We start from the raw sequence: 18,514 nt of genomic DNA on the forward strand, positions 1-18,514 counted from the left end.
ATATGAGGGAAATTGTGTAATACTTGTCTTTCTGTGTCTGGCTTATTTTATTTAATATTATGATCTCTATTATATTTATTTTCCTAGGAATGATATAATTTTATTGTTCTTTATGACTGGACAATGGGATAATGCTCCACTGTGTGTGTGTGTGTGTGTGTGTGTGTGTGTGTGTGTGTGTTTATCACATTTTCTTTATCCATTCATCCATTGACAGACACACCTGGTCTGATTCCACAACTTGTCTCTTATACTGCAATTCACAAGAAACAGTAAACTATAGGATAGCTTGCTGACTTTAATTCTTTCAAGGAATGGCATATCTGAATCATAAGTAGTATTATATTTAGTATCCTTAGGAACCTCTATCCTGATTTCCCTATGTCTGTACTAATTTAAATTCTCACCAACAGTGTGTGTTTCATTTCCCCCACATCCTCACCAGCACTCATTTCTTTTTTTTTTCTTTTTTGTATTCTTGATGATCGCCATCTGAATGGGCAAGATCAATGCCTTTCAAAGTTTCAGGTATTTTGTTAAGGTTTTTGATCCATTCTGAGTTGACATAGGTGAGAAATAGGGATCTAGTTTCAATCTTCTACATAGGGATATTTAGTTTTCCAAGAATTGTTTGTTAAGGGCCTGTCTTTTCTCCAGCACATGGTTTTGCTACCTTTGTCAAGAATCAGATGGCTGTAGTTGTGTGAGTTCATTTCTATGCTGTCTATTTCAATTCATTAGTCTACATGTCTGCTTTTATGCTCTGACCATGCTATTTTTGTTACTATCACTCTATAGTATATTTTGAAACAGTATTTTGAAGTCTCCAGCATTTCTCTTTTTTCTCAGGATTGTTTTTGCGATTCGGGGGTCTTGTGTTCTTTGAGGCTATTTTTGTAGTTCTGTAAAGAATTATGTTGTTAGTTTGATCGTGCTTTTCTTTGAATCTCAGTAATGATAATAACAATAATATTTCAGAAATTCAATTTATAAAAGAATGAAGAGATATACGCCAGTTAGGTGTTTCTTCTGTCAGGTCTGCTTTTGTGTACCCTTTTCTCAGGTGGTGCTGGGCTTGGGGTGCAATCCCTGGCCACAGCTACCTGGCTGCAACCAGGTATTCTCTCTCTGCTTGCCTCATGTGGCCTCAGGCCTCATGGCTCTGCACCTAGCCAGGCTTGGCCCAGCCAGACATGGGCCTGTGGTCCTCCCTCCAGCCCCTGGATGGCCTCAAGTGGATGTCCTGAGCTCACTGCCCATAGGCTCCCTGTCCTGGCAAGGGGGCTGCTCTGGGAAAGCAGTGCAAGGTAGGTAAGATATGCACCAACATCATGGCCCTCCTGGGTTGCTGGCTCAGTGATGATCAGTAGTGCATGCTGATGTTGTTCTTTGTTGTGGCCTTGGTCACCTGATGTAGTGTGTGCTAGCCAGGTTGTGACCCCCATCCTGGCAGTTGGCAGAGCCCAAAGAGGATCAGTTCTGGGAGTCCTATACACTGCTTTCTTAGATCCTGATGCCGAACAGCTATAAGAAACAGTGGCAGGTAGCCTAAGTGATTGCCCTGAACCATGAGGCCAAAAGGAAAGGGAGGCCCCCTACAGGTCTCCTTTTAGCATAACCAGTGGTTGAAGCTCCAGGAGCTGGCAGTTGAAGAAGTCTCCAGCATGGTCCAGTCAGCCCAGGAGAAGGTGGTGGCCTGTCACATGGTGGGCAAGACCCTTCAGTTCAGGGTGTAGGGTCCTGGGTTGTGGGCTCAGGATACCAGCTGTATGACATGCAGTTCTCCCTGGTTTATCTACATCTGGAGCTACACTTGAAATGAGAGAAGAAATCCAGATTAGGTGGTCCTGCATCCATGTGCCAAAAGTGACAATTAAGATCCAGCCCAGAGCATCAGAGAAGGGCCAGGTGGGTGAGACAAATGAAGTATCTGAAACACTTAAGAACATTTCAAACCACGTTGTGGGTTCCACCTTTCTGTCGTGGTTCTGAGCACCAAGCCCACAGACATAAAGTAAGCTCAGAATCTACAGTGCACTTCATCTACTGCTCGGGAATCCTGTCCTCCTAAATCTCCAAGAGCTCATGAACTAAAGCCACTGGTGAAGAACTTCTGCACCTTACTGCTAAATGATCCTGGGACTCTGGGCAGCATTAACCCTTTGTGCATTGCCCAGCTGAATGATCCTGTCCAAAGGTTCATCAGCACCCTAGCCAAGAACACTACTCACCTTGCTTTGGGAGGAAGAGTTCACCTTTGAGTGGAACACCAGGTCCAAGGATTTACACCTGCAGATTACAGAGGACTGGCAATCCTCAGAAGGTCTGCTGGCCCTAACCACTGTCCTCTGAATTTGTTCAAGAAACAGCCTTCCAGGATGTAGAGCTTCTTTCTGATCACTGGGCCCACCCTCAGTAGCTCAGCACTGGGCTCTGTCACTGCAGAGCTTTCTTACATAGAACCCAGTGAATTGAAATCCTGACAAATCCCTTACCCTGTTGCTTCTGCCAAGATAGAAAAGGATCACACAGTGATGCCATGGGGTACCATGGTCACTACTTTTACTACTGTGAAGACCAAGCCTTACTATGATGTGGGGAGGGTGTCCTGGCTGAGTTCTGAGCCCCCCCTGAAGACATCAATCAAGGTGAAGGTCATTAAGAAGGACATCTTCATCCAGGTCATCTAGTGCCATGAGGCAACTGTCAGGAAGATATTCTTTTCTTCAGATATGGAACTACTGGTGTTGAATGGTTTCAGTCAGGTCATTGAAGTTGCCATTCAGCAGCTCACTGAATCTTCAAAGCTGAAACTCAAGTCATCACAGAAGAATAACACTATCATCATTTCAGGGATTTCCAATACCTTGCTCTCTCAGGACCACAATACTGCCCTCATGCAGGATTAGACAGAGCCCACAGGATGTCTTATCTGGCTTCCCAGAGGCAGCTGTGGCCTCTGCCCCACTGGTGGAAGATGATCCAGCCCAATTCTGAGCTTCCCTGAAGCCCCAGGAGAAGGTAGTAGACACCCTAAACATGGATAAGGATCCCCTGGCAGCAGCAGACCCACTTGAGCTTGATGGGGATGAACTTTCTGAGAGCTCCCTGGGCATCTCAGAGCTAGACACTGCTAAGAAGGAGGAACTATAAGGAGGGGTTTTTTTCCCCACCAGTGGCACCAGCAGAAATATTCTGGCATGAGCCAGTCACACAATGACCTCATGTTCTTGTAGCAACATGAGGGCACCCAGAAGAAGTGAGTGACTCTCACTTAGCTGCTGAACAAGAAGCTACTGTCCAGGCACTGGGGCAAGAGCACCATGAATGCCATGTAGGCAGCCTACCTGTAGGACAGGCACCTGAGATAGCACCCTCACCAAGACAGAGCAGGAGTTCTGGCCACTGCCACATGCCCATTCCTGCAGCATGATTTTTCCCCAACAATCTAGTCTTTGAAAGAGAAAGAACAATCTGAGTCTCCAGCTTGAGGCTTCCCCCAAAGAGAACTGACAAAGCCCAATTTGCCACCAGAATCCCAGTGGGACCTTCAGCCCCCACCTAAAAATTGAGGTAACAGGAGAATTCCTTGCAAGAGAAATACCATGCTCAGCAGGGACTAGGAGGAACAACTGGGGATTTGATTTTATCTACACCGCTCTCTAGCAGGACATGTTTGGAGCCCATGTCTGGACCATGTCATGGGGAAGTGTGCCCTTCTGGGCTGTCACTAAGAACAGAATGGATGCTCACCTCTCCTAGTTTTCTTCTTAGAATTAAAAAGTTAACCTGGCCCTGAGGACATGGAGATGGAACACAGACAGGGTTTTGGGGGGAGGGTTTATTTTTTTGTGGGGAGGGGAATTTACCGTTTATTTCACTTATTTGTTGGAATGGTGGTGAGGATCAAACCCAGGACCTCACCTGTCCTAGGCAAGTGCTCTACCACTGAGCCATTACCCCAGACCCAACAGGCAGAATTATTGATAAAGAAATTATGATAGTAGTTGAAATGCTTTGGTAAATATAGGAAGGCATTTGCCTTTGCTCATAGCCATAGAACTTGAAAACTTGTGCAAGCACTAAGTATGTCCTGTGCATATTATACTGAACATTTTCCCATGGTTAGTGTGAGCCTACTTTCCAGTGGAGATAACATAAATACTGACATGTTTCTTATGCCAGTGGAACAGTTGATGTGCAGATTTCCTTTCCATCTGGTGCACTTACTATACTAGAGTGAGAACCTGACCCAGGAAATTGTGAGCAATAAGTGGCAGTGCATAGAACATGGTAACCCCCCCCCCCACACACACACATTGTTTTGCTAAATATTGCTAATAGCCAAAACAAAGTACTTGTAGAGCACTAGAAGAAATTGTTTTGCATCTCAGGTGTCAATTGTAAGAATGGAAATTTAATAACAAATAGTTCAAACATGGAAAATTCTTATTATAGATGCTTCAGATTGCTGCTGTGAACAGTGCTCCTGGCTGCATTTTGGGGTGTTTTTGGTTTCCAGTGGGAAAAAAATGATAAGCTTGGCACACACTTTTAAAGCCCTGTACAGCTAGAAAACTGCTTCCCTCATCAGTATGCCTATACCTTGGATCATTCAGTTTTCATATTGTTTCAATCCTCTTGAATGTGTACTGCCAGCAGGCATGCTTGTTGAAGAGTGATTGTCACTGGAGTGACATGTTTTGACACTGTAATGAGATTGATATTCATTTAGTAAGTTTGATCTGGTGTGACTCTAACCTTCAGCAGATGTGCAAGTGGGTGTGTGCCCTCCAAAGCTCCATTAACCCTTCAACATTTATTTCAGGGGAATAGAGCCATCAAGGAGCAAGGCCCTTTGTGAGAGCCAAAACTGAAGCACTTGTTTTCTTTCTTGTTTTTGAGGAAGACATTAAAAACTACACTGGGAATTTCACTTTCAAATGCACATTTTCAAATTCCTAGGTGTTTCAAAAATTATCAAGTGACTTTAAAATAACTTTTTAATCACTTTTTTAAAGATTGCATTTAAATATTAGCTATTGTACAGTTCTAAATATATGAAGAGCAAATTAGTACCCCTACAAAAAAAAGGAAAAGAATGAAGAACATATGGCAAAAATACTATACTGATACAGAATTCCTTGTACTAATTTTCATTGAGTTTTAGGGAAAGTTATCACCAAAAGCCAGTTGACAACATTCTCTGTAATTTAATTAATATTGATAGCAGCAATAATCAGAATGTATGACCTACATGGAATAGAAATTTACAAAGAATTCATTTGACTTTGACTCTTTCATTCAAGTGGTGGTTTACTATGTCAGAAATGCTTACAGTCAGTGTCAGAGTGCTCTTGGAGTGTCTAATTCCACGTTTACTCATAGGCTGGTGTTCCATGGCTCAAACCATGGTGGCTGTGTGGATTATTACAATATTGAAATACTTCCATACAGGTTGATGAGGAGTCCTGAATGGCCCCCTGCTGCCAGCCTGTCCCTACATCTTCTCTGACACTAACTACACCTCCCTGTTCTCCTGTCAGCTGAAGCCCTCTGGGTCAACTCCAGCCCTATGAACAGGGAGTCTATTCTTATTGGCTACAGTCTGTGATATTTTTGTGGTTAAGTTTTTTATATCATCTAGTGGATCCTGCTCTTTTTTAAATTTTTGACGTTTTTGGAGTTCATCATGGAGTTTTGTGTTAATTTGGATTTTTGAAAAATTGTACATTCATTATCTTGACTACTACTTTTTGGCATCTTTTTAAGTTTTCCACCCATCTTCATTTTCTTCAATCTGGAACTGGCTTATCTGTACCCATTCTGGAATTCAGTTTTCAAACCAGTAGACCTGTTATATGTCACCAAAAGAATTCAAATAATGAGAATGGTGCCAGGTGCTGCTGGACACTGTTACAAACTCATGCAAGGCCCCATCTTCCACGTCATAGGGCCAAGGGTTGCCATGGGGGAAGGAAGAGTCCACCTTCTCTTTCTCTCTGCAGAAAGGGATGTGTAGTAGTTAGCTTGGGCTGCCATAACAAAGTGCAGTCACTTGAACAATAGAAATTTATTTTATTCACAATTCTCGAGGTGGTAAAGCTGAGATCAAGATGTCATTAGGATGTTTTCTTCTGAGAATTCTCCCCTTGGATTGTGTATGCCATCTTCTTCCTGTGTCTTCACATCATCCTCCCTCTTGTGTGTCTTTGTCATAATCTCCCATTTTTTGTGTGTCTCTGTGTGTGTGTACATATACAAATAATCATATATTAATTGAATAAACTAATGGGTTTCATTGTCATTTCCATACATGCATGCATGTATCATGAATTTACATTCTTTCTACCCTTGCTCACCCTTCTTTCTCCCTGCTATCTGCTTCCTGGTCCCTAATGGTCCTTCTATCTGGATATCTTTTTAGTTTTTAGTTTACACATATGAGAGAAAACATGCAATACTTTCCTTATTGTAGATGAATAATTTCATTTAACAAGATCTGTTTTCTTGAAAATGGCAGAATTCATTTTTCTTTGACTGAATAATACCCTATCATGTATATATACTATATTTGCTTTATTCATGCATTGGTTGATGGGCACCTCAACTGAGTCCATATCTTTTTTTAAAATATATTTTGTTGTAGTTGAACACAATAACTTTATTTTATTTATTTATATTTTATGTGGTGCCGAGGTTCGAACCTAGCACCTCACATGTGCTAGGCAAGCACTCTACCACTGAGCCACAACCCCAGCCCCAATTGAGTCCATATCTTACCTATTATGAATAGTGTCACAGTAAACATGGTCTTTCAGGTGTCTTTTTTAATTGCTGAATTTATTTCCTTTTAATAAATACCAAGCAGTGGTATAGCTGGGTCATGTGGTAGTTCTATTTTAATTTTCTGAGATCCATCTATACTGTTTTCTATAGATGACATACTTATTTACATTTTTGCCAACATTGTATATGGTTCTATTTACTCCACATCCTCACCAGTGATATTAATATATATATATATATATATATATATATATATATATATATATATATATATTATATATAAAATAACTATTCCATCTGGAATAACATCTCACCCAACTTGGTAAGATGTAATCTCCCTGTAGATTTATTTGCAAATTTATAAGCAATTTGCATTTCTTTTTTGGAGACGTGTATTCAGGTCATTGGATCATTTTTATTATATGACTTGCTTTTTAGTAGTTGTGTTTTTGTTGTGTTTTTCCTGTATGTCTGTCAGACTGATAGCTGACATTCTGTCTCTTTCCTCTTCACTCTGCTGATTGTAGTAGTCTTAGCTGTGCAGAAGCTTTTTAATTCAATGCAATCCTGTTTGTTTATTCTCATTCTGATTTCGTGAGCTGTTGGAGTCCTTATTTGGAAATCATTGCTTTTGCCATGATCTTGAAGTGTTTCCCCTATGTTCTCTCTATAGTTTGAAAGGATCCTGCCTTACATTAAGGTCTTTAATACTGAGTTTATTTTTGTACCACATGATATCTAGGGATCTAATTTTAATCTTCTACAGGGGAATATCCAGTTTGTTGAAGAAGGATGTTCTTTCTCCAGTATTTTGGCACATTTTTGATAACCAGTCACAACGTGTATTTATTTCTGAGGACCTGCCTCTTTTATGCCACTACTATACTGTTTTTGTTACTATGGCTCTCAGGTCTAATTTGAAATAAGGTATTGTGGTGCTTCTTGCATTGCTATTTTTGTTCAAAATTGCTTTAGCTATTCTGGATCTTGCTTACATATAAATTTTAGGATTTTTTAATAGTTCTTTGAAAAATCTCATTGATTTTTGGGGGAATTGCAGTGAATTGTAGATTGCTTTGGGTATTATGGACATTTTAACAATACTAATTTTCAGGATTCATGAACATAGTCGATGTTTCCAACTTCTAATGTGTTCTTCATTATCTTTCTTCAATATTTTGCAATTTGCATTGTAGAAGCCTTTCACATTATAAGTTAGATTTACTTTTAGGTATTTTTTCTTCTTTTCCTTCTTTTTCTCTCTTTCCCCTCTTCCTTCTTCATTTCTGTAATAAGATTACTTTTCTGATTATTTTCTCAGAGAATTCTTTATTGGTGTATACAAAAGCAACTGATTTTTGCATACTGACATTGAATCCTACTTCAATGAATTTGTTTATCAGTTCTAAAAGTCTTTTGATGGATTTTTTTTAATTATCTTGTTACACAAACAGAGCATTAGCAAATGAGGATAATGTGACTTCTTGCTTTAATGTTTGTAAACCATTCACTTTCTCTTGCCTAATTTCTGTGGCTAAAACTTCTGATATTATGTTGAATAAGGATTGTGACAGTGGGCATCTTCATCTTGTTTCTGATCTTATAGAAAGTGATTTCAGCTCTTCTCAGTTTAGTATGATGTATAGCATTCACTATGTTGAGATATGATCCTACTGTATGAAATTTATTCAGGGTTTTCATCATAAGGAAAATGCTGAATTTTTTCAAAGGATTTTTTGCATCAATTGAGATAATCGTGTGATTTTTATCCTTGACTTTATTTATGTGATTTATTGCATTTATTGACTTGTGTTTGTTGAACCATTCTTTCATCCTTGGAATGAAAGAAACTCAATGATGACATATTATCTTTTTAATGTGTTATTAAATTAAATCCAAGAGAATTTTATTAAAGATTTTTATATCTATGTTTATCAGAGATATTGGCCTTTCAGTTTATCTCTAATCATGTTTGGTTTTAAAAATTGGTGCTCCAAGACTTATTGCTTATGCATTTATAATAATTATATCTTTTTGTTGAATTATTCCCTTGATCAATATATAGTGACCTACTTTTCTCTTCTGATTTTGTTTTTTTCTTGTTTTTTTTAATATTTATTTATTTATTTTAGTTTTAGTTGGACACAATATCTTTATTTTATTTTTATGTGTTGCTGAGAATAAAAACCAGTACCTCATGCATACTAGGTGAGCACACTACCACTTGAGCCATATCCCCAGCCCTGATTTTGTTTTAAAGTCTGTTTTAAAATCTATTTTTCTGTTGTATCCTTTGTAGGTTTTATTAGCAGGGTAATACTGGCTTCATAGAATGAGTTTGAAAACTTGTTTTCCCTTTTTTATGAATTAGTTTTAGCAGCATTGGTGTTAGTACTTTAAAAGTTTGGTAAAATTCAGCAATGATTCCATCTGGTCTTAGGATCCTTATTTCTTTTTCCTCCTTTTAATCAGAAAAAAAAGTATTATGGTTTCAATCTCATTACTTGCCATCAATCTAGTTAGGTATTTTTTATCCCCTTTGTTGAATTTGGTAAATTATATGTATACAAAATTTTTCCATTTCTTCTGGATTTTCTAATTTATTGGGCATAGAGTTTTTTCAAAATTTTCCTTAATGATCTTTTGAATTTCACTATTGTTAAGACTGTTTTTAAGTATAATTTTACTTCTTTGGGCATTCTCTTTCTCTTTGACAGTTTAACTAAGGGATTCTTTGAAATGTTATTATTTCAAAAACCAACTCTTTGTTTTATTGAAGCTTTGTGTTATTCTTTTAGTTTTTAATTCATTTATTTCTTCTGCAATCTTTACTCTTTCTTTTCTTCCATGGAAATTGGATTTGGTTTCTTTTTGTTTTTGTAAGACACATATTATTTATTTGAGTTACATTTTTATGATTTAGGGACTCATTGCTACAAATTTGCCTATCAGCACTGCTTTCCCTGTTCTGGTATGTTGTGGTTTCATTTCATTTGATTCGAGGAGTTTAAAATTTCTCCTCTGATTTCTTCAATAATCTACTGTTCCCTTAATAGTGTTGCTCAGTCTACATGTGTTTCTGTAATTTCTGCAATTATTTCTAGTTTCTTTTCATTGTAATAAAATAAAATACAAGAAATCATTTTATTTAAAAAAACTTTGGTAGGAATTTCTCCATGGTCTAATATATGGTCTGTTTTGGAAAGCATTTTTGTGATGAAGAAAATAATGTGTATTTTGCAACTGTTGAATGTAGTATGTTTTTGGATGTTTGTTAAGTCCCTTCAATCTATAGTATGTTTTAAATCTGTTTCTTTGTTGATTTTTTCTTTTTTTTTTTTTTGGTGTGGATGTATTTATTGTGACATATCTTTCCATTTATCTCTAATCATGTTTGTTTGTTTTTTAAAAATGGATGCTCCAGGACTTATTGTTTATACATTTATAATAATTATATATTTGGATTAATTATTCTCTTGATCAATATATAGTGACCTCCTTTTCTCTTTTGATTTTATTTTAAAGTCTGTTTTATCAATTATAAAAGTAGCTACTTTTGGATTCTCTTTACTTGTAACACCATTTTTCATTCTTTCACTATCTGTGTATATCTTTGCACAAGAGGTAAATTTCTTGTAGGCAACATATTGTTAGGTCTTATTTTTTAATTCATTCAGCCAATCTGTATCTTTTATATGGAAAATTAAAAATATTTACATTCAGGGTAATTATTAAAATGTATGTACTTGTTCCTATCATTTGCTGTTTTTTCTTCTGGTGATTTTGAATATTCCATGTTTTTTTTTCTTCCTGTCTTACTCATCTTAGAAGTTTGATAGTTTACTATATTGATAATGTATGATTCTTTACAATTTCTCCTTTGAATGCCTACTCCTCTAGTGGGATTTACTTTTCCACATTTGCTGATGATTTTATCTTCCCTCCTCTTCTGGGTATAGTATTCCCTTTTGTATTATTTAAGCTTTTTATCACTGTGACACAATATCTGAGAAAAACTCTTAAGGAAATATTTATTTTGCCTCATGATTACAGGGTTTCATTCTGTGGTTGGCCAGCTCCATTCCTTTTTGCCTAAGTTGAAGCTGAACATCATGGCAGACGGGTTTGGCAGAGGAATGTTACTCACCTCCTGGCATTTGGGAAGCAGAGAGAGGGACAGGAATGGGCTAGTAACAAGATATGTTCCCCAAGGGTCTGTCCCCCAGGACCCACTTCCTTCAACTAGACCCCACTTGCTACAATTTCCACCACCTACCAGTAATCCATTCATATTATGAAGCCATCAGTAGATTAATCCACTTAGGCAGTCAGAGTCCTCATGATTGAATCATTCCTAAAAGCCCCTCCTCTGAACACTACTTAATTGAGGGTCAAGCTGTAAGAGTATGAGCTTTTGGGGGACATTCTGGATCCAAACCATAACAAGTATTTTCAGTGGTGCTGGGTGATTATGCATTCCCTTAATTTATTCTGCCAAGATCTTTATCTCTCCTGTTTTCTTAAAGACTAACACTTCTGAGTATAGCTGTATTTTTTGTCACTCTACTCCTTTATCCAGACTACTTTCTTCTTTTTAAGAATCACCAGTCAGAATGGATTATAGTCAAACATAAGGACCTCATTTTACCTTAATTACTTCTTTAAAGGTCGAATGCCAAATAAAGTCTGAAGAATTGATGGTTGAGACCATATATGAGTTTGGGGGCACATAACTCAACCATAATAGGCAGGTGTGGAGAGTTGGGTTGTCTCTGGTGAGCATCAGGGTCTTAGGACCACTATAGTGTTTGTAGCAGTGGTGCTCATGGGGCCTGTGGATGAGGGTCAGGTGGTATGGCTAGAAAAGCTCTGCCTTTGTTTCACCAGCAAGTGACAATAGATGACCTCATGCATGAGTCAGTTAGTAAAAAGCCCAAGAACAACCAGTGTCTCTGAGACTTGTCAAGTGGTTTATTTCTTGATAAAAATGAATGGTGTTGTGTACATGATTAGTAGTCATATATAGACATAAATCAGAATCAAAAGTGGTTGTGCAGAATGTTATGAATTATGAATCCATGTGACATAACCTAGAAAATAAAACTAGTGTGATGTCACTCCTTGAAGATAAAATACTGATTTCATTCATCCATGAGGCCACTCTGATATTTACACTCAAATCAATATGGCTAGAAGATTAAATACACATTGATTCCCATCTCGCTACATTAGGCCACCCCCACCAGCACCAGTCATCCTAAAAGGATATGATGATACCTCGGTGTATCTTGTCAACACTGTTGAATAAAATGGGGTCATTTTGCATTTACTCACTGGTTGGCCAGGACAGAATCCAAGGTCAATGTGGGGCCAGGTCTATGGGGAATGAGAACAGCAAGAATGATGTGAGAGTTTTGGCTTAAGTAAAATGTGTCCAATTAAATGTGTTGTCCTCAATCAGAAAGATGAGTTCACCCTGTCAGAGGATAAGCTGGGGACCCTGGCCTCAGGAGCAGCCCTGGCAGCCTTCCACCTACCACCCCAGAAGTTCACTCTCTTGAAGTCCAAGGGGAAAATGCAGGCATGCACAAACATTTGCTTGGAAATCACCTGGATTTGAACACTCCACCACTGTGCTGTCCCTGGCCTCAGCCACCAGCATCCTCCAGGGTGACTGGTCCAAACTGAGATGTTCCAGGCCTACAAAATTCACACTGGGTCTGCTGTCCAGAAACTTGGGAGGTCCAGGCAGGAGGATCCAAGGTTGAGGTCAGCCTCAGAAACTTAGCCATACTTTGTCTCAAAATTTCAAAAAATTAATACAAAGGGCTGGGATGTGGCTCAGTGGCTCAGTGCCCCTGGGTTCAAATCCTGGTACCACCAAAAAAAATTCCCCTTACATGTGGGATAAAGTCTGTCTGTTGGAGCAGAGAAGGAGAGAGGAACTAGGAGTTTCAGGGGTCATGTGCAGGGGCATACACCTTATGTGCATGCACATATGCATGAGTGGTATAATTATCTTTTAAATAATTATTATTATTTTTTATTACCAGGAATTGAACCTAGAGATGCTCTACTACTGAGCCACATCCTCAGTCCCCAGTACTTCTTATTTTGAGACAGGATCTTGCTTAGTTGCTTTGGGCCTCCCTAAGTTATGAGGCTCTTTGAACTTGTGATCCTCCTGCCTTTGTCTTTTGGCCCTTGGTGCAGACTTAAAACAATAGAGTGCTTTGGAGAGGTGTCCCGAGCCCTACTCTGGAAGTTCTTATCTGTAGGCTAGTGGAGCACTCCATTAGACAATCTCAGATGGTGACTAGCCAAGACACACCACCCCAAAATGTGACCTGGGAGATAGACATACCTCCCCGCTCCCCCTCCCAGTACACTTAGGTATATCTCTGGTTATTCTTAGAAACCTGGAGACCAGGAGTAGCTCTGAAAGCTGTCTTTCTGTAAAAGAAATTGCCCTCAGAGAAGGAAATCTGCATTAGTAAAAAGGGCTGCTCCCAGATAGCTTCAATTTCCTGGAAAACTGCATAATGACACAACCTCCATTCATCTCATGGTTCTACCCTAGTCCTCTTTTAACTGTGTCCACCTCCAGGAGTCCCCAAGCTCTGTCCTTTCCTGTAGCTCTGGTGTTGTGTAAAGGCCAATTGACCCTTCTTCATATTTTATGTGAAGGTATATAATCAAAGGTGCATAGTTTTCCTCCTGTTAGTCTGTCTGATGTCAATTTAATTCATAACTCAGCTAAAGAAACTAGAAGGGTGGAAGGAAGCCACCACATTTAGCTCCTCTATAGTGGTAAGCAGCTTGGGGGAGCAGGGAAGAAATCATTGAAGGTGTGTGACTGAGGAACTGTCAGACGTTGGTGGTATTTGGTTCAGGGGCTGTGTGGAGGGGAAGGGGTACAATGGAACTGGGGCTGGGCTGTGGCAGGTGAACCATCTGGAAGAGCTGGCCCTCCAGTGCAGACCTTGAGAGATGGGCAGGGGCTGCAGCAGGAGAAGTCTGAATGCATCTTGTACCTCCAGCTGGTGAGGGGTCACAGCTATGTCCACTGCTTCTGCAGCATTTTGATGCAGGACCAGCAGAAAATGGTAGTGGATGGGTAGGTGTGCCCTGTGATTCACGGGTTAGGCCAGAGCCAAGGCCTGCCATCTCGATCATGGCCTGGAGTGGCCGTGACCCTTTCCCTAGTTGGATGCTACCTGGTTAAGGAGAGGAGTGGGCTTCCATAGATGGCAGTGTCCCCAGTTACTGGGAACCCTGACCCCCAATCCTGGGCCACCCAGCACAGGCTGACCTCTTCAGGAGGCACTGCTCAGTCAGAGGTGACCAAGGCCACTAGTACCTCTCTAATGCTATAAAGCTGCCCCTGTAAGACTCACCTAACTCATCTGTGCTTAGGACTACCTATGGGGCAGCTGTCTTCCCTGTCTCTCAGGGAGCAAGGTGAGATACTAAGGCACCCAGGGCAGGAAGTGGCACTGCCAGTGGGTCACCTGTATTAGGCCAAGGTTCTCAGTGGTTGTGTGGGAAGCAGGCCTTGCCTATGGTCTGAGCTGCAGTCTTAGCCTCCTGGGTGATAGCAGAGACAGAGGGGGGCTTGGGAAGAGTGGGACTTGGGATGGGGCAGTGGCCTTGAGCAGCCACAGGAGACACATTGCTTCTGGGTTTCCATTGACCAGGGAACCTCCTGGCTACAGCAATCTCACTTTCTCAGAAAATGAAATAGAAATGGGGCTGTGGTCCCATGACAGGAGGCACGGTTTGGAGCTGCTACCTTGGGAACTCTTGCTTTTCCTTTCAGACCTGCAGGGGAAGGGACACTGGACTGGAGGATCCACCAGCCAGAGATACGTCTCCTTTGAGGAGGCCTCCAATTTCTGTAACCAGTGTGAAGAGAGGCTGCCTCCTGCAGCCTCAGGACTAGGCAAATCCCAAGGGGCACTAGGGTCTAGTGGGCAGTGTAGACATCTATGCCTTCCAGGCAGATGGGAGCAGGGCCAGCTTGCAGCCTCAAGGGGGCCTGGCCCCTCCCCCTACAGAGCTCTTCCCAGGGGGCACTTTCCTCAAGCAGTTTTGTGAGGTTCTTGGGCTGGAGTCACTTGTCCTGCTTCAAGTTTCCCATCTCTTTTCTTTGAGAGAACTGAGTTTATTCCCCCTTGGGGATGAGAAGCCTCTGGCTGAGCTGAAGGGCCCTGGACATTCCAGAGGATATCTAGGGAGGTGTCTGAGGCTTCTGGAGGGGAAGGGCTCTGTAGGTTTGCAATGTCCTGGGACGGGTCCCCACAGCTTGCCCAGGCTGTTAGTGGAGGGACAGGAGGGGACAAGCTGTCAGATCAGCCTTCCCTGCTGATGTCTAGAATAGAGCAAGTGCCTCCCCTGCTCCTGTCCTGCTGCCCTAGAGTCCATGGAGCACAGTGCTACCAAAGGGCAGCACTGCTCTCCCCCAGCCCCAAGATGCCCTGAGCATCTGGGACTTGTCGATCCTGAGTGGCTGTAGACTCCTTGCTCTGTGAATATGAAGTTGTGGAATGGTTGAGCCACTTGCCAGGGCTCCCCACCCCTGAGAATCAGGAAGAACATCTGCCAGCTAGCAACTTGGGAGGGGAGGGTTTGCAGTCCCAGAGATTTAAAAAAGCCAAGCTGCTAAACAGTGATGTGCCCAGAATTGTGCTAAACATGACATTACCATAAATCCCTGTCCTATGAATGCTGAGAGTGAAGTACAGAGAGGTTAAGCAGTGTGCTGACAGCCTCACAGCTAGAGACAAAAAGAGACAAGTGCAGGTTGAAGTGTAGTTGAGGTCTTGCTGGTCCTGGTTTGAGGGAGAAAAGGGGTACTGGTCTGAGTGATTAGCAGTGCCAGCCTGTCTTCACAGGCTTGCTGTGGAGCCAGCATTAAAATTAATTATGGACAAGACAGGGGACAGGGTAGTCCCTGACAGTGGCCAGTAAAGAGCAGGTGGGGCAGATACAGCAAAAGTGGCAATCCACCTTCATCCTACTTTGGGGCCTCCCTGAAAGGCCACTGCCCTCTGCCCATTTTTTCATTTTTGGCAAGAGGTTGGGATGGACCCAGAACCAAATGCCAACAGAACTGGAATGAAAAGGGATCTGCTTGAGAACAGGGACATGTGGCCTTTATTACCAAATGCTGCTGATTCTTCTCAGGAATCAGACTAGAAGCAACAAAGGGCAAATCTCTAGCCTTGGCCCTGAGCCTGCACAGGGGAATTTACACTTCAAAGAGGAGTAGTTAGATTCCTGGAGGTAGTTATTTACAATCCAAAAGGCAAAATGTAGGGGTCTATTATGTAAATCTGGTTTCCCCAAGATGGCTGACTAGAAAAGGGCAGGAACTCTCCCTTTTCTAGGCACTACTTCTCATCACAGTGTTCTTACAGTTTACTTTATATCCAGGCCTGGGTTTGTCATCCATTACACTACCAGGGGCTATCTTCCAGGGGGTACTCATCCCTGCAGGTAGGGAGAGAGGGCAGGATGGCTTGTCACTCACCTGAGCCAGAGCCCAGCAGGGGTGCCAGCCCTGGTTTCCTCACACTCTTTTTACAGGAATAGAAACTGAAACAGGAAACTGAGGGACTTGGCTCCTCAGCTGAGGGAATCCTCTCCTCTTAGCCACTTGGAGAGTCTCCAGGTGGTTCCACAGATGCAGGACTGGAGTAGGAATCCCAAGAATTTCTGGGTCCAAAGAGGCCATGGGGTGCGCTGCCAAGTACTTAGGCCTGGAGGTCCTATGGATGAAGAAATAGGTGGAGAACTTGGGTCTCTGAAGAGGCAGGGGTGAGGTGGAGTGAGGGCTTTGAGAGCTGTGGGCCACCCTTTCTGCCCCAGGTCCCTAGGGACCCAGACAGGACTCCTGCCTGACTCGATTTTTATATTCTATTTTGAGACAGGGCCTCAATAAGTTGCTGAGACTGACCTTGAAGCTGTGATCCTCCTCTCTCCCCCTCCCCCTCCCCATCTTGTTCATAGCCCAGTGGTGGAGCCAGAATTAGACAGGCAATCAGTATAGACAGGTAAATCAAGTCAGGCAGGACTCCTGGAGGAGCCACTGAGATCCAGGTAGCATGTTTCTTTTTTATTCTGTGTTTGCCTGGAGAGTGTATATTTCTACAATGGAGGAAGTAAGTTCAGAGTTGCAGGAGCATCAGGGCTCTTGGGACGGGGAGAGTGTGCTGCTTGGAGCCTATACTGTGCCCTGGTGTGTTTCCTTTTGAATTTTAATGAATTATTATTATAACATATGTTTGGCATTTGATATCTCTCTCTCATATATTTATTTATTTATTGGTATTGGAGATTGAACTCCAGTACTCCACCACTGAGCCACATTCCCAGCCATATTCTGTATTTTATTTAGAGATAGGGTCTCAACTGAATAGCTTGCCCTTGTGGAAGCTGGCTTTGAACTTGCTATCCTCCTCCCTCAGCACCCCACCCCCCCGCAACGTCAACCTCTGTGATTACAGGTGTCCGTCATGATGCCTGGCTGCATTTGATCTTTTAAAGTGGAGCATTCCACTGTGGGACAGAGCACTTGTCTAGTGTCAGTGTGCTGGTGTGAGCTTCCACACATTTCTTTCCTGGTCCCGGGGATTGAACCAGGGCGCTTAACCACTGAACCACATCCCCAGCCCTTTTTATATTTTATTTTGAGACAGGGCTTCACCAAGTTGCTGAGGCTGACTTTGAACCTGTGATCCTCCTGTTTCATCTCCTCTCCCATCCTCCCCCTCCCCATCTTGTTTATAGTCCAGTGGTGAAGCCAGAATTAGACAGGCAGTCAGTATAGACAGGTAAATTGAGTCAGGTCATGTCGTAGGGACAGACGAGGCAAGGCACCAAAGATAGCAAGAAAAGTTTTATTTGGCATAGCCAGGTTCAGAGGGCACTGCTTTTGCTGTAATCAATGAATCCTCTGAACCCTGAGTTCAGGAAGTTTCAGAGTTTTATACCCAGCATGAAAGGGGAGGGGCTCAGAAGTTCACAGTCTGCAGAAGTTCTCATAAAAGCAGCTTTTTCTTTCACTGTTTTGGGCAAGTTAACCTGTCAAGGACAGCACCTGAGAAAGGGAGAGCTTTTTTCTCCCCTTTCTTTCCTCCTACTGCCAGCTGTTACCATGGAGCCCAATTGGTAATTTCTTTTATCTTAGAAATGTAGACATCTCTGTGAAGCCCAGCTCAAGGCCAGAGGCCTTGTTTGCACATTTCTATAAACTACCATACTGGATATGTTTGTGAAAAACTAGTAAGGGGTGCCCAGCATCTGGACTGCCGGTATCTTCTCGGCTTGTGGCCAAGTAAAACAGGGTGACACAAATACAGGAAGTTTATCTATATTGAACTCTTTTCCAGAAACTCTTTTGCTGACAGTTCTAAAATCGTCCATGGTGAAGATTTCTGGAGAAGCCCAGTTAAAGACTTTTCTGTGGAGAAAGGGATTGCCACTTCAATCAGATCAAGGAGGCCAACTTGAGTGAGTCCAGGAAGTTGAAGACTGTCCCTGAAGGATTGAAATGTTAATTCTTTCAAAGCCCTTTTCCCACCTTTAAGAATAACCTGCCCCTGTTGCAATCTGTTGCTAAGGTAACCTGTCCCAGGAACTGACTCTCTCTATAGGGAGCTACAAGGTTGTTAATAATGTGTCCTGGGCTTCTCCATCCTGCCCTTCCCCTTTCAGTCCACCT

At 41.8% G+C, this 18,514-nt stretch overlaps 1 pseudogene; it reads left to right on the plus strand.

Annotated features, from left to right (window-relative positions):
- The first annotated feature begins 1,501 nt into the window (after positions 1-1,501).
- Positions 1,502-3,338, plus strand: LOC144251428 (C2 domain-containing protein 2 pseudogene; annotated as a pseudogene).
- The last annotated feature ends 15,176 nt before the right edge of the window (positions 3,339-18,514 follow it).

Source organism: Urocitellus parryii, assembly GCF_045843805.1.
Source record: "Urocitellus parryii isolate mUroPar1 chromosome 13 unlocalized genomic scaffold, mUroPar1.hap1 SUPER_13_unloc_3, whole genome shotgun sequence".
NCBI classification, from domain to species: domain Eukaryota; kingdom Metazoa; phylum Chordata; class Mammalia; order Rodentia; family Sciuridae; genus Urocitellus; species Urocitellus parryii.